This window comes from Gavialis gangeticus, unplaced genomic scaffold, assembly GCF_001723915.1.
Source record: "Gavialis gangeticus isolate Ggan-Ray unplaced genomic scaffold, GavGan_comp1, whole genome shotgun sequence".
NCBI lineage: Eukaryota > Metazoa > Chordata > Crocodylia > Gavialidae > Gavialis > Gavialis gangeticus.
In genome coordinates, this window is record NW_017729024.1 from 41,646,496 (window position 1) to 41,660,271 (window position 13,776).

The window sequence follows — 13,776 nt, forward strand, 5'->3', positions numbered from 1 at the left end:
GGAGGACTGGAACCACCACCAAGGAGGAATACTCTACTCTGGTCCAGACCTGCAGAGAGCAAACCAGGTAAGCCAAGGCTGCTATGGAACTCCAGCTAGCTACAAATATTAAGGACAATACAAAATCCTTTTTTTAGATATGTGTGGAGCCGGAGGAAAAGCAAGGGCAAGACTGGACCACTGCTAAACCAGATGGGACAACTGACAACCAATGCCCAGGAAAAAGCAAACTTGCTAAATGGGTACCTTGTGTCAGTTTTTCACCAGTCCCATGTGATGCCCCTGCCCACTGTGGGACAGGGAGGCCCAGGTGAGGGAGATTCCTTACCCTCCATCAAAGCTGATCTCCTGAAGGAACACCTTGACAGGCTGGATACCTTCAAGTCAGCCAACCCTGACTGTTTACACCCAAGGGTACTCATTTCTTTTATGACCAGGTGACCTATCACCTAGACAAGAGGGAATAGACTGATGTCATATATCTTGACTTCAGAAAAGCCTTCAGTCTGGTATCCTGTGATCACCTCTTGACAAAACTGGCTAGCTATGGCCTCGGCCTCACCACAATCTTCTGGTTGGGGAATTGGTTCCATGGAAAGACCCAGAGGGTGGTGGTTGACAGATGTCAATCGTCCTGGTGCACTGTGAGCAGCAGGCTCCCTCAAGACTCTGTCCTAGGGCCTATACTTTTTAACATCTTCATCAATGATGTAGACATTGGTGTCAGAAGCTGACTGGCCAAGTTCGCCGATGACACTAAACTCTGGGGTAAAACACCCACACCTGAGGATAGGAGGGTGATCCAGGCAGATCTTGACAGTCTCATGAAATGGGCAGATGAGAACCTGATGGTGCAGGAAAAACCTGCAGCATCCTTAGAGGCTCGGCAGTGCTACGCTGGTTAGCACTACAGATGAAAGGGACTTGGGGGTCATGATTTACCACAAGATGAACATGAACCTTCAATGTGATCCTGTGGCTAATAAAGCGAGCAAAACGCTGGCCTGCATCCATAGATGCTTCTCAAGCAAATCCCAGGATGTCATCCTCCCGTTGTACTTGGCCTTGGTGAGGCCACAGCTGGAGTACTGTATCCAGTTTTGGGCTCCACAATTCAAAAAGGATGTGGAGAACCTTGAGAGAGTCCAGAGGAGAGCCATGTGCATGATCAGAGGTCAGGAAAACAGACCTTATGATGAGAGGCTGAGAGCCAGGGGACTCTTCAGCCTGGAAAAGCGCAGGCTCAGGGGCGATCTGGTAGCCACCTATAAGTTTATCAAGGGTATTCACCAGGATCTGGGGGAATGTCTGTTCACTAGAGCGCCCCAAGGGATGACAAGATTGAATGGTCACAAACTCCTCCGCGACCGATTCAAGCTGGACATAAGGAAGAACTTCTTTACTGTCCGAGCCCCCCAGGTTTGGAATAGACTGCCGCCGGAGGTGGTTCAAGCAGCCACTTTGAATGCCTTCAAGACACATTTGGATGTTTATCTTGCTGGGATCTTATGATCCCTGCTGACTTCCTGCCCCTGGGGCAGGGGGCTGGACTCAGTGATCCTCTGGGGTCCCTTCCAGCCTGAATGTCTATGAAATTTTTATTGGTCTCTGAATTTGATTCAGATTCAGAGATTCGGCCTCCAAATTGGGCTGAATCTCCTCCAAATTGAATCGGCAACTGAAGCTTCACACAGCCCTACTGCATTTTTGAACCCTTAAACAACATGCATCAGCTTCCCACAAAAAACAAACCCTTACAGAAATATTCTTCTTCATAGAGAACCCTATGAAAAACTGTTATCTCAGTAACCACCTGAAATTCTCCTCCCCTCCCATTAGTCCTCTTTGTTAGTTTAGCAAAACAAGTGTGTCCAGTCCTTTTCCCTCCACTTCTTGTCTGCCTCTTCCTCTTTGATCTCTTCCTTGTCTTGACTGATGTAATATTTCATGAAGTTCATGCAACTCCAGCTTCAGGCACTCTTTTTCAGTGAAAGCCAACTCCCTAAACACCTAGAGGTTTCTTACTTGCCATAAACCAGTTTTAACACATGCTAATGAAGTCCTGAATAATGTTTTCTCTAGTCCCTTCGGTATGAATCCATATAGTACCATATCTGTGTTAAGGACAGGTTTATTTTGGTGAGACTCACAAAGTGGTAGACCCTTTCCCATACCCGCTTTGCATATGTTCACTCCCAAAACATGTACCACTTTTTCTTCTTCCCCACACCTCTCCCTTGGGCACCTTGCTGAGCTTGCCAAGCTCCATCTGTGTTATACTTCTGCCACTGGCAAAATATTTCTTACAACCATCCATGCTAGGTCAGCATGTTCACCTTTTATATCTTTACCCACCACCACTCCCCACACCTTCTTCACTTGCCCATCTGTGAAGTTTCCCACTGGTACCATTCTCTCTCTCCCTTACCATTTTCATCAATGTCTTGTGATCCCTCAGGACCTCCAGCCCTACCTTCTCTATTTTATACCTCCTTCCATCCTGATGTAATGAATCGGAGGTTGCCACAGCCATGGATTCTTCAAAGAGGTCTAATATACTTCCCATTTCTTCAAAATGGATTGCAGCTGTGTGAAATCCAGTGATTTTCCTGTTTTTCCTGCTCCCTCTATTATTACTTTGCATATCACACATATTTCACATAGATGAAAAGTCCCAAGTCTGGCAACCCCCATCTAGCCAACTTTTCTCTTTTGGCATTGCAGAAGAACACACATTTCCCTCTGTACTTTTGCTCTGTGTTGCCACATTGGTGAGAATACAATTCCAATAGAATAATCATCAATATTATAGCCTTCACCACTGCGACTTTTCTGGCAAAGGCCAGTGTCCTTCTGGACCATAACCAAAGTATTTGCCATAGCCTTGCTGTCACCTTTTTCCATGCTGTATTTCCTTTTCCTTCAGTGTCCCTTGGGATCCCTAGCACTGTGATATCTGTTTCTGTTATTTGAAGGCCCAGCTTCTTCAAGTTCCTCCAGTTCCCCACTCCCCTTATATTGGTTTTTGATCTATTTAATTTAGCCCCTGTTGCTTCTCTATACTCTGATACATGCTTTAGTACCCTATCCATTGAAAGTTTCTCTCTAACTGCTACATGTATATCATCTATGCGTAGTATACATTTTACCTGTCCCCTTCCCAGTATCTTTACTCTGCTTATGACTTTATCTTTTCATATTTTTTGTACTAACGGTTCCATGCCACACATAAATAGTAGTGGTGACAGGGGGCACCCTTGTCTAACCCCTCTATAGATTTCAAAGGCCCTGCTTAGGGGCCCATTAACTTGGACTTGACTCTCTGCTTCTCTATACAATAACCTTATCTAACACAGATATTTCTCTGGGAACCCCATTTTTTCTAGCACCTTGAATATGTCGTCATGATCTACTGTCATATGCTTTTTCTAAATCTAGGGTTGCTAGAACTGTGTTTGTTTTCCTGCCTTGAATATGGGACACTGATCACTTTGGAGGTCCATCTATCTGTTTCTGTGCATACCTGGTCTTATGTATTATCTTCTGGAGGTTTTTCCTCCTCCTCAAAGCCAGCATCTTGACCATTAACTTACAGTCCATATTAAGGACAGTTATCTGTCTCCAGTTTTTCAGGAGTTCCTTCTCCCCTTTCTTGAAGAGTAAGATCACAATGCTTGTAAAATCTTTTCCTGCTTCTGCTGTTTCCATTATTTCCTTGAAAACTTCCACTATATCCCTTTGGCATGCCTAAAACTTCACATAACATTCCAGAGGCAGTCCATCTGCTCCTGGTGATTTCCCTCAAGGTTTTTAAACACTTCTCCACTTCCTTTAAGCTTTGATCTCTTACAAGAAATCCTTCATTGTCTTCCTGTTTGTTTGTTTTTTCTTCGTTTATAGCTCTTCATAAAATCTTGTCACCTCCAACATCTTGTGCTTTCCCACCCAGGCACTGCCACCTTCCCACACTGCTTTAAGCTCTCTTCTTGCTGTGACTAAAGAAGTATTGGGGCCACTTTTCATTTTCTCCCACCCAGGGTGCCTGTCTTTCTTTTAAACCAGGTTTCTATCCCTTGCCTTGTTTCTTCTAGCTCTTCTCATACCTGTCTTCCTTCTGTGGCTTCCTTTAGCAGCTCCTGCATCTTTCTTTGCAGCTCTCTCAGCACTTTTGTTCTTTTCCCCACACATCTTTGGCCTTCTGTCCTTGAAAAATTTTCCTGTCCTCTTCTTCTTCATCACCCACCATTCTCTGGTATTCCCAAAGTATTCCTTCAGTGTTTCCTACCCCTCGTACTGTCTCATGTATGCTTGACATATCTCTTCATCTTTTAACAGCTGCACATTTAACTTCCACAGCCCCTTCCCTCTCATGGGGCTCTTACCAGGACTCGTTTCCACCTTTAGCATCTGGTGATCACTAAAAGCCACATGTACAGTTTCTTTCTTCCTTATCCTTATTTCTTTTGATACAAATACAAGGTCACTTCTTGATTTTCTTTCCACTGAGGTCTGTTCTAGTGAAAACTTTCTTCCCTGCCTACACATCTCTGAGAGACACTTTTTTTATTATGTTTGTTAACAGTCTGGATTGGTTTTCTAAACCTTCGTTTCCTCCTTCCCCTTTTCTGTTGCCTGCCTCAGTTAGTCATAAAATTGAAATAAATAACTAAATAACTAGCATTCCCTGCCCCCTCCTGCCCCCAGTAGTGCTTATACATTTCGAATTATGTTCCCCCAGTTGATAGTATCATTCATTGCAATCTGCCGCTGATGACCTCTTCTGCCTGCTTTGCTCTCATCTCTGGGTTCTTGAATAATATTGCTAACCCAGCTGCTTTGTTCTCATTTGCCTCTGACCACCAAGATAGTCCCCATCTCCACCTTTTCTCCAAGTATTTATAATCCCTCTCCCTGGTATACCACATTCTTGTAGGCAGATTATATCTGCCGTTACTTGGTTCAACACTCGTTCAATCTGTTCCCATCTTTTCCTTGTTAAGATACTACCAAAGTTAAGTGAAGCTATTGTCAATGCCATTTATTCTTGTTTTAAAATGAGTGTGTGGCAGCAAAGATCAAGCTGCCTGCCCCAAAGATATTCTGGGTCCCTGGGAAAAGGACCCCAAAGACCATAAGGAGTGCCAGGGGAGCTGCCCCAAGCACAAACACTTACCTTGCTGCAGACAAGCAGGGAAAGAACAGGATGTGGTAAGACTACAGACACTGTGATTTACCAGCTCCTGTTAGTTCCCATAGGCTGGGCATGTGATGGAAAGCAGTATAAAAACACACCAGGCAATGGCTGCAGGAGAGGGAGGAAGACAGGGAGGAGCCAGAAGGATTAAAAAGACAAAAATGCTTGGACTATGCCCCAGCAGTGGCAAAGGAGGAGAGTAGGAAACTCTCTCTTTTTGAGGCTCAGAGGAGTCTCTCTACTTACCTGAATCCAGAAGAAACAAAGACGCCATGGCAGTGATCAGAAGGCCACTGGTTACTTGATCCAGTAAAATCAGCAGAGCCTGAAGACAACTAACCATGAGTGGTGGTGTTGTAGGACTTGAAATCCATGAGAATCTCAAAACCAATTGTCCTGCAGCCAACCTGAGGATAATATTAAGGATAAACAGGAGTTATACCTGAGCCAGGGACCCCCACTGCTGGGGACGATTAAGCTGTCCCCTCCCAGAAAGCAGAGGATGTATGATAATACCTGTACATAATACATGTATGATAATACATACAGAACCAAACCCATACAGAACCAAACTCATAGCCAGCCAAAAGTTAACAGCATTCTAGGCCAGCAAGCCTCCCTTCTTTTTTTGGTACATCAAGTCGTGGCAGGAAAGATAGGGCAGACCGTGCTGAGAAAAACCTTAGTTGAAAGACCTGTAGGGACCCTGAGGCTAGCACTCAACAAATCCCACCAGTAATGTGAGTAATTTCATTAAATTAACTCATTCGCTTACAGTGTGCATGTCCCTTTAAGGTTAATCCATGCTTGCTTTGAGCTGAGTGGACCTTTAAGGTTTGTCTGTGCTACTGCTTGGGATAGTTGACTCCTCCCCCACCCTCACTCTCATTCCTGTAGCCTTTGCAAGATGGTGGATTTCTTTTGCATTTAGGAAGCCTTGCATATTTCTGCGTCCTTACTGCTTCCTGCCTTCTGGTCTTCACACTGGGCTGGAGCCCAGAGGTGTTAGTGGCAGGAAACTGCTCTCCAGCTTTTTCCCCAACTCTCCTCCCTCATTATCTGGTTTCTTCTTCCTGGTCTTCAGCCCCTGCAAACATCACCAAATGGGGCCCCAGAATCCCTCTGTCACTCCCTCTCTTAGCCTGTCACATATGCTTAGTTCAGCCCCACCCTCCATGAGCTGAAGCAGGACACAGCTGCCCTATATCTCATCTGCATATTATTTTTGGAGGATCCCAGGACTCATGACAAGAACACCTAGTTCCAGTCATAAGTGGGAGCTAATTATCACATGTATCCTTTGTGTGGGGTATCTGGAGTACACACACATACTGAGCAATGCTGAGCTATGGGTTCACCATGAAATGCTGTTGACTCTCCTGGGGCCCAGCCCAGTGGGCTATATGCTAAATCATAAGCCTATTGGTTTTGGATTAATATTATGCATAGTTAGTACAAAAAAAAAATCTGTGCTACAGCTTGCAGCGGTTTAAAAAAATGCAGCTTGCAATGATTCTAGATGAATTAAGTCTATGGGTACCCATAGTACAAAGTCATTGTCTTTACATTTGCCCCTTACTTCTATGTGCTCAGAGAGAACAGATTTGACAGTAAAGTGGGGGGGAAGTTGTGAGCAGAAATCAAGGGGGGGAGGGTGCACCTCACCCACCCATTTATTTTCCCTGCTGTAGCAGTGAAAGGGAGAAAATTCAAGGCAAACCTGTAATAATTATATTCTATACCTGGAAAATTATAACCAACTTATACATTTTTCATATATAGAATATAATTATTGGGGGGGTCATCTTATATTCAGAGTAATCTTAGATTTGAGTAAATAGAGTAACTAATTTGGTCATCTCTTCATGCTAATCATCCAAACTGTCAACTCTCACAATATTTTTGTGTCAATACATAGTATATTATTTAACCCCAGCACTTGCAGAATGTCTCTTCAGTTTATTAGTAGCCTTAGAAAGATTTAATGATCAAACAATTTTTATCAGAAATGACCATAGGAAAAAGGACAAGTGAATGAAGGGGTAGGTGGATGCTGTGTGTGATGTTCTTTATGCATGGTAGTGCTGAGCCTTTGCACTAGCTTCAGTAATGTGTCTGAAATGCTCTGTTGGCCTCTTCTCTTCCTGCTTCGTGTTTCATCAGAAAGTTTGCTTTTTAAGACATCCCACAAATGAGAGAGCTGTAAACAAAATGAGGATTTCTAAGCATCTCTGAGCTGCCATTCGCTCACTCTACAGGGAGAACAAGCCAGATATCACTGAAGTCTGTGTTTGGGAATCCTAAGAGTAGACTTCAAAGCCTGCTGGCTGGTTCTTCAGATTATCCAAAGACATGAGCTGTCCTTTGCAACCTTTGGCTAACTGAGGTTGTATTGTTATACAAGTACCAGCCCATTATTTTTGTGGGTAACTTTTAATGCCTGTAATAATGATGATGCTTATAGTTACCTGTGTAGCAGTGCTGAGGTGAACTGCAATAGATTCACGTTTCTGTGGTACTTGGAGATCCTTGGATGAAAGGTGCTATATATGCAAGTGCCAAATATAATAACTATCATCAGCAATATCCTTCTAGTTCTAATTACATGATTGAAGGACAAGCCCTTTAAAGCCTGAGTGATGCTGTGTAGGAGAGGTTGTTCCTCACTGAATCTCTTAGCGTTTCCTTTTTTATTTTTTTAACTATGTTAAATGATTTAAAGTGAACAATCCATGCACTGCATTTACATCCTTGCTTAGCTGTTTTTCTCCTAACATAATTGTTGTGAAACTTGTCTTGGGATTGTTTTTGCTTTGATTTATCCAGAAATGATTTGCTTAGAAGGAGTGCAGGTTTCTGTGTGTGTAGGAATAATGATTGATGATCGCTGCTTATTGTAGCCTACCCCAGCACTCGTGGGCATAAACGTGAATAATGTTAGCACATTTGGTATAGCTTTAGTTTGAAGTGGGCTTACTAGCTGCATAATATTTCTCTGAGCATATTTGTGTAGTAAATGTAAAAAATACAAAGGCATTATGAATTCTGCATTCTGTCCTGAGCATTGGTTAAGATATTGTCTCTCTTTTTTTACTTATGGCATTTATACAGCATCAGTCACATTTTTTTCACATGCTGCCACTAACAGAATTCAATCAAAACTCCAGAGATTTTTACTTTTGTTTAAGGGTGTTTCTTTGTTTCTGTCCTGTGTGTTTCCACATTATGCTTATTTTATGAGCTGGCTTCTGCAAGAAAATGTTTCATTAGGCTATGTAAAGAGCAGGACAAAAAATCTGGGCTCCCATCAGCTTGATGGTTAAACAGGATTGCAGTGGTTTTGAAGACAGGAAAAGGAAAGGTACTTTGTAAGACAGCTTTCTCCTTCTCCTAGTCTTCCAAAGGGAAAACTTACAATGGCATAAATGAAGGGGCAGGGGGAAGGTGGGTGTTAGACATCCACCGCTGTTTGAATGCCAATGGGGGTTAGGTACCTGAGTATGCTGTGTGTTTTTCAAAATCTCCCCTTACAGGCTGTACATGTGGTAGTGAATAGGGAGCTGATGGAAAAATTTGAGCACTTGTATGATGAGGTACACAGGAGGTGCCACAGCATGAGCTGGAGACTGACTTGACTGTCAGCTCTGTCTATAGGGAATGGGAATGGTTTTGTCTGAAAGGGATGAACAGGAATATCTTGGTGGTGAAGTCATCAATAGAATCAAAGGCACAACTGGTACAGAAGGCCTTACTATGTTGTTTGTCAAGCACTATAAGAACACAACCACCTACAACACCACCTGTCTCTAACATAATAAATCTTACCAATCAATCTCAAAACTGTTAAAGAAAAGATGGTGACAAGTATCATATTTTTTTCTATACACACTGAGTCAATATAGAAGCAAAGTGACTTGTCCTAAAGAGATCGAGTAAGTAAGTGGCAATGCTAAGAGTAAATCTGAGGTCCGCTGGGTCCCATTTCTGTGTTTTATTACCATGCTACTTTTCCAGCTGGAGGACAGATACCTTTGAAAAAAGGGTTAGGTCTGAGAGCTGGCTGGAAAAATTCTAATGAAACAAGGTTGCCTTGAAAATGACAGTTTGCTGAACCTGAACTTGTTCTTCTGAATTGTCTTGGGTTTAGCAAAGACTTGCTAGAAACAAGGCAAGGCTCCAGATGGAACTGTGCTTCATTTCCTGGAGTACTGTCACAGAACTAGGAAGTGAGTGCTTATAGGTTTTATTGAGCAACTGCAGAGCTTTGGGAGCCCAGGTCATTTAGGAAACACAGTATCATAGTTTTTCCACAAGTTTCTTTGAATTCCCGGGTCACAGGAAACTTTGAAAAAGTTGGGGTTGAGTCTGATCTAGACCCAAACCAAACTGCACACAAACAGAATTTCCTGAGGCCATAGAATGCTATGAGCAAATTACTCAAATTATCTCCCGTTTCTTACCAACATCCGTTCCGTTTTATGTAAGTTAGACCTTAGCCAGCTGAATTTTATGAGCAGCTGCCGTAATGATATGAATGGTCTTCAAAGCAGAGCTTGAATATTCATAAGGCCTTGCAAAAATTATCATAAAAAATCACCGGTGCAGTCACAGCATCTACTCTCTCATCCTTTATCATGATGTTGCTAATGATGAGTCCACCTTGGGAGAATCAGTTGCACTGACAAAATGTTGTTTAGGCTTGTTTTAATATGAAATGGATGTTTCCACATCACGACTTCACTAGAGACAGGCCAGATAGTAGGCTTCATTCTGAAGAGAGCTGTTGTAGGCCAGATTGAGGTATATTGTTAGAGCTATATGCAGGGAAGCACCTCCTCCAGTATACATATCCTAGCTAGTAGCATTAGTGCTTTGTCTTCATAAGCATAAAGAATCAGACAAGAATTTCAATCAAGTTAGTGTTATGTATGAAATCAAGTTAACATGATGTCTAGGGCACAGATTAGTATTTGGTTCCCTCTACACGTGCAGGTAAAGGTGTTCACATGCACAGCAGGAGACGTGTTTGTGGGATCATGTGTTAGATCCCATCACACCTTTTAGCCAGTGCAAGGGGAGCCCAATCCTGAGCTCCCCCTGCATTGGCCAGAAGTAGACTTCTGCAACTGGGAGCCCCATGCACCCCAGTTAAAGGGATCCCAGCTGTAGGGGTGCCCCATGTACTGGGAGATTGCAATCCCTCCTACTCAGGGGTGCATGAAACCCCTGGGGCCAGAGGATCACCACTGCATTCATCTCCATACAGGGTTCAGGAAATCCCAGGGCTGGAGGATCACTCCAGGGTGGGGGAGATCACCCCTGTGGCAGTCCTCCAGCCCTGAGGGTTTCATACATTAGGATTGGGAGATCACTCCAATGGCAATTCTACCACCTGATGGAAGCACACTGCAGAGAACCAGCAACTGCAGCTGCTGGGACTGAGAGTCCTCAGAAGCTGTGGGACTTGCAGTCATGGCTGGGCATGGTGCACCCCTGCAACTGGGAGCCTTGTCAGCTGACCGAGCTTCCAGCTGCGGGGGAGACCCTGTTACACATGCAAATTAAAGTTCAGTAGCAACCAGCTATCAAGTTAGTACACATTTTTGAGGTCTAACATTATAGCTTGTTGGAGCTATCTCTCATGTGATAGTGACTTTGCATGTGTAGCTGGTCTCAAGATAATTGTGCGATTAACCAGTTAATTGTGCAATACACGAAACATGTAGAGGGGACCTCAGTGAATCCAGCTAATTGTAGGCAATTCCTAATATAAGTGAAGTATGTTGTATAAGCATAGCAAAAAGCAGCAGTCCAACTCAGTCTTAGTCTAGAATGTTTTTTGGTTTTTTTTTTTAACTTGGCCTTTGAACAAAGTACCCTGTGCAAATTCCTCTTAATGCTCTCAGGTAAGGAAGATGGACAGTGTGTGATATTCTAGTGTTTGAAGAAGACATTCAGCCTTTTATATGATCATCCCTTTTTATTTTAACATAAGATCAACATAGAAAGTATGTACGTATGTGAATGTGTTTGCGTGCATATGTATGGGGGGGTGGAATTAAATAACATTGTCTTCAAAGCAGAGCTCAAAATAACCATTAGGCTCACTAGCAGAAACTGCTTTATAATGGCAGATAACAATGATCTCCTGCTGAGATCAAGGCCTCTCTCCAGGTCTTCAAAGGATTGCTGGCAATAAGAACCAAAAGCTTTCCTTTCTGACATGAAGATGTGGCTTCAGACTAAGTTCTATTTTTTCCCTGGCTGTATTTTGTATACTATTTTGGTTTTCACTGACAAAAAAGCACCCTACTCCTTACTTTCTACAGTAAAAGGAAAGAAACAGGAAGGGAAAACTTGACTTAGTACCTAGAAATGGCTTGATAGATGATCTTGGAAACCTGAAACCTAACATGTGTCCAACATCACCTGGACTGTTTATCCACATAAATAACTGGTCAGACTCAATGCTGTCTAGAAGGCCCTTTTTGAAAAGGCATTTTCCACATTAAAGCATCTTTCTTCACTCTCAGGAAAATACACAACATGGTTAATTTAAACCTTTCTTCCAGACTCCAGACTTCCAGACTTCTAGCTAGAAATATTAGATATACACAGGAACCCCCTGCCCAGGGAACAATAAGGGATGAGACTGAAGGAGGAAGTGCCAGGTAAAAGGAGGGAGGAGATGATTCTTCACCTCTTCCATGAATCATAGGGGCCACTGCAGGTTTGGTACAAACACCTGGTGCAGCTGAAAATCTTGAAAAGGATGGGGAAAGCTACCTCCTCTTTACTAGTGTATTGGCAGTACTGCAGGGATTAATCTGATCCAAGAAGACTATATACGACAGCACTGTTGGTGAAAACAATGTTTTAGGGCTAAATTCTATGCTGATTTACACTTCCCTGGAATGCCATAGATTTCCCTGGTTGTTGTACCTAGCACAAGCTGGCAAACCAAAAAAAAAGAAAAAGGAAAAGAAAAAAAAAGCCAAGCTTGATTTCAGTGCTGTGTCCAATATTTCCTGCTGAACAAGTGCACCACAGAGATGTAGATGCTGTTTGTTTGTTCTGAATGACAGTTCCTTACGACTTGCTGCATTTCACTGCTGGTCGGGCCCCCTTCTATAGAACATAAATGACTTGCTCTTCCCAGAAATGTTCTTCCACCCTGGCAACATATACCCTCCGTCTGCCACTCTGAGGTGGAGCTAAATTCTACCTATTATAAATAAATCATTCCTCAATTAATTTGTTCTTTTCGCTGCTTAAATACTGGCTTTATTTTCAACATTCACCATTTTATTGGCCCTATGATATCTGCATGAAGCCTGCATTTGAGAGCTAAACTGTTTTGCCTTACTTCCTTTCTCTTCCCTTTTTTCCCCTCTGGTCATCTACCTCTCTCTTTGTGTATGTATGAATACAGAATTTTATCCTTTTCTTTTGAACAAAAGGCTTCTGCTTTATGGTTAAATCAGGTAGAAATCGTTGAGTATGAAATTATCTGGCTGACTTCAATATAAAGATATTCTGGAAATGTTCCCTAATTATAGTCTGATTTTCTTTCTGAAAGCAAATTAGATTGGGACTATTTATAGTAACTGAAGACTGGATACTTCCTATTATTAGGAAATCAGGGAAAGTTGGCATATGATTAGGATTTAGAACCATACTCTTCTCTGATATCAGCCTTATACATTAGTAGCTTGACCAACAGTTGTACTGGTAGTTTATACCAGAGTTAAGTTAGAGGAGAGGCCATTGGACTTTGAGGAACTTCACGTCTGTTGCCCATATTCTCCTTCCAAAATGGAAAGACCTTCAAGTGTCTCCAGCACTACATTCGATGTCCACTACTTCCACTTGGCTGTCCATTTTATTTCTTTTATAGGTTGCTTTTGTGAGCAGCTGCATACTTAACCCTGGAGGCTGTAATTCTGAATGTGTTCTCAGAATATGTTCAACAAAAAAAAATCTGTACTGACTTTTGCCCTGTCAAGTTACCTTGATAGTGATCTGTACTAGAAGGAATCATCTGTAGGGAGAGAGGTTAGTTCAGTTTCCCAAACGCCTTTGGTTTCTCAGTCAATATGGAAGTAAATCTGTGTGAGCTGTAACACTAATGTGGCTGCATTATGGATAGCTGCAAATCTATTAGAGCATTTTAAACCAGCCAACGACTCATAAGTAAGAGGTTCCATATACAATTCCCAATGCTCTGAGTCTTTCTCTCCCTTGTTACAGTACGGAGAAATTCCATAAGTGGATCTATCTGAATGCTGAATTATTAAGTGGTGGCATCTGAGAGCTATAATTATAAACATGACTCAGTATAGTGATGCAGCATGATACGGGCTATTTTTTTACTTTTTGTAGCAATTTGTATTGATTTTTTTTCCCTGTAGGTGCCAGTAACCCATATCAAATTAAGAACAAATGTATTTCTAGTGTTTAGATCAGGTTCTTTAGTAGTACAGATCTCAGTAGTACAAACTGTCACTGCAAGATAGCCAGAGTATTTTCTCAGCTTCTCAGTCTGGTTTTGTATTCTATTCTAAGCTCCGTACAGACGAGAC

General features: G+C 42.4%; 1 long non-coding RNA gene across 1 annotated transcript in view; it reads right to left on the minus strand.

Annotated features, from left to right (window-relative positions):
- LOC109297341 overlaps window positions 1–13,776 on the minus strand; it is a 106,264-nt gene that overhangs the window by 23,312 nt on the left and 69,176 nt on the right. Inside the window, exon 2 of the long non-coding RNA XR_002097292.1 lies at window positions 5,441–5,601. This is a non-coding gene — a long non-coding RNA (uncharacterized LOC109297341). The remainder of the gene's footprint in view (window positions 1–5,440; window positions 5,602–13,776) is intronic.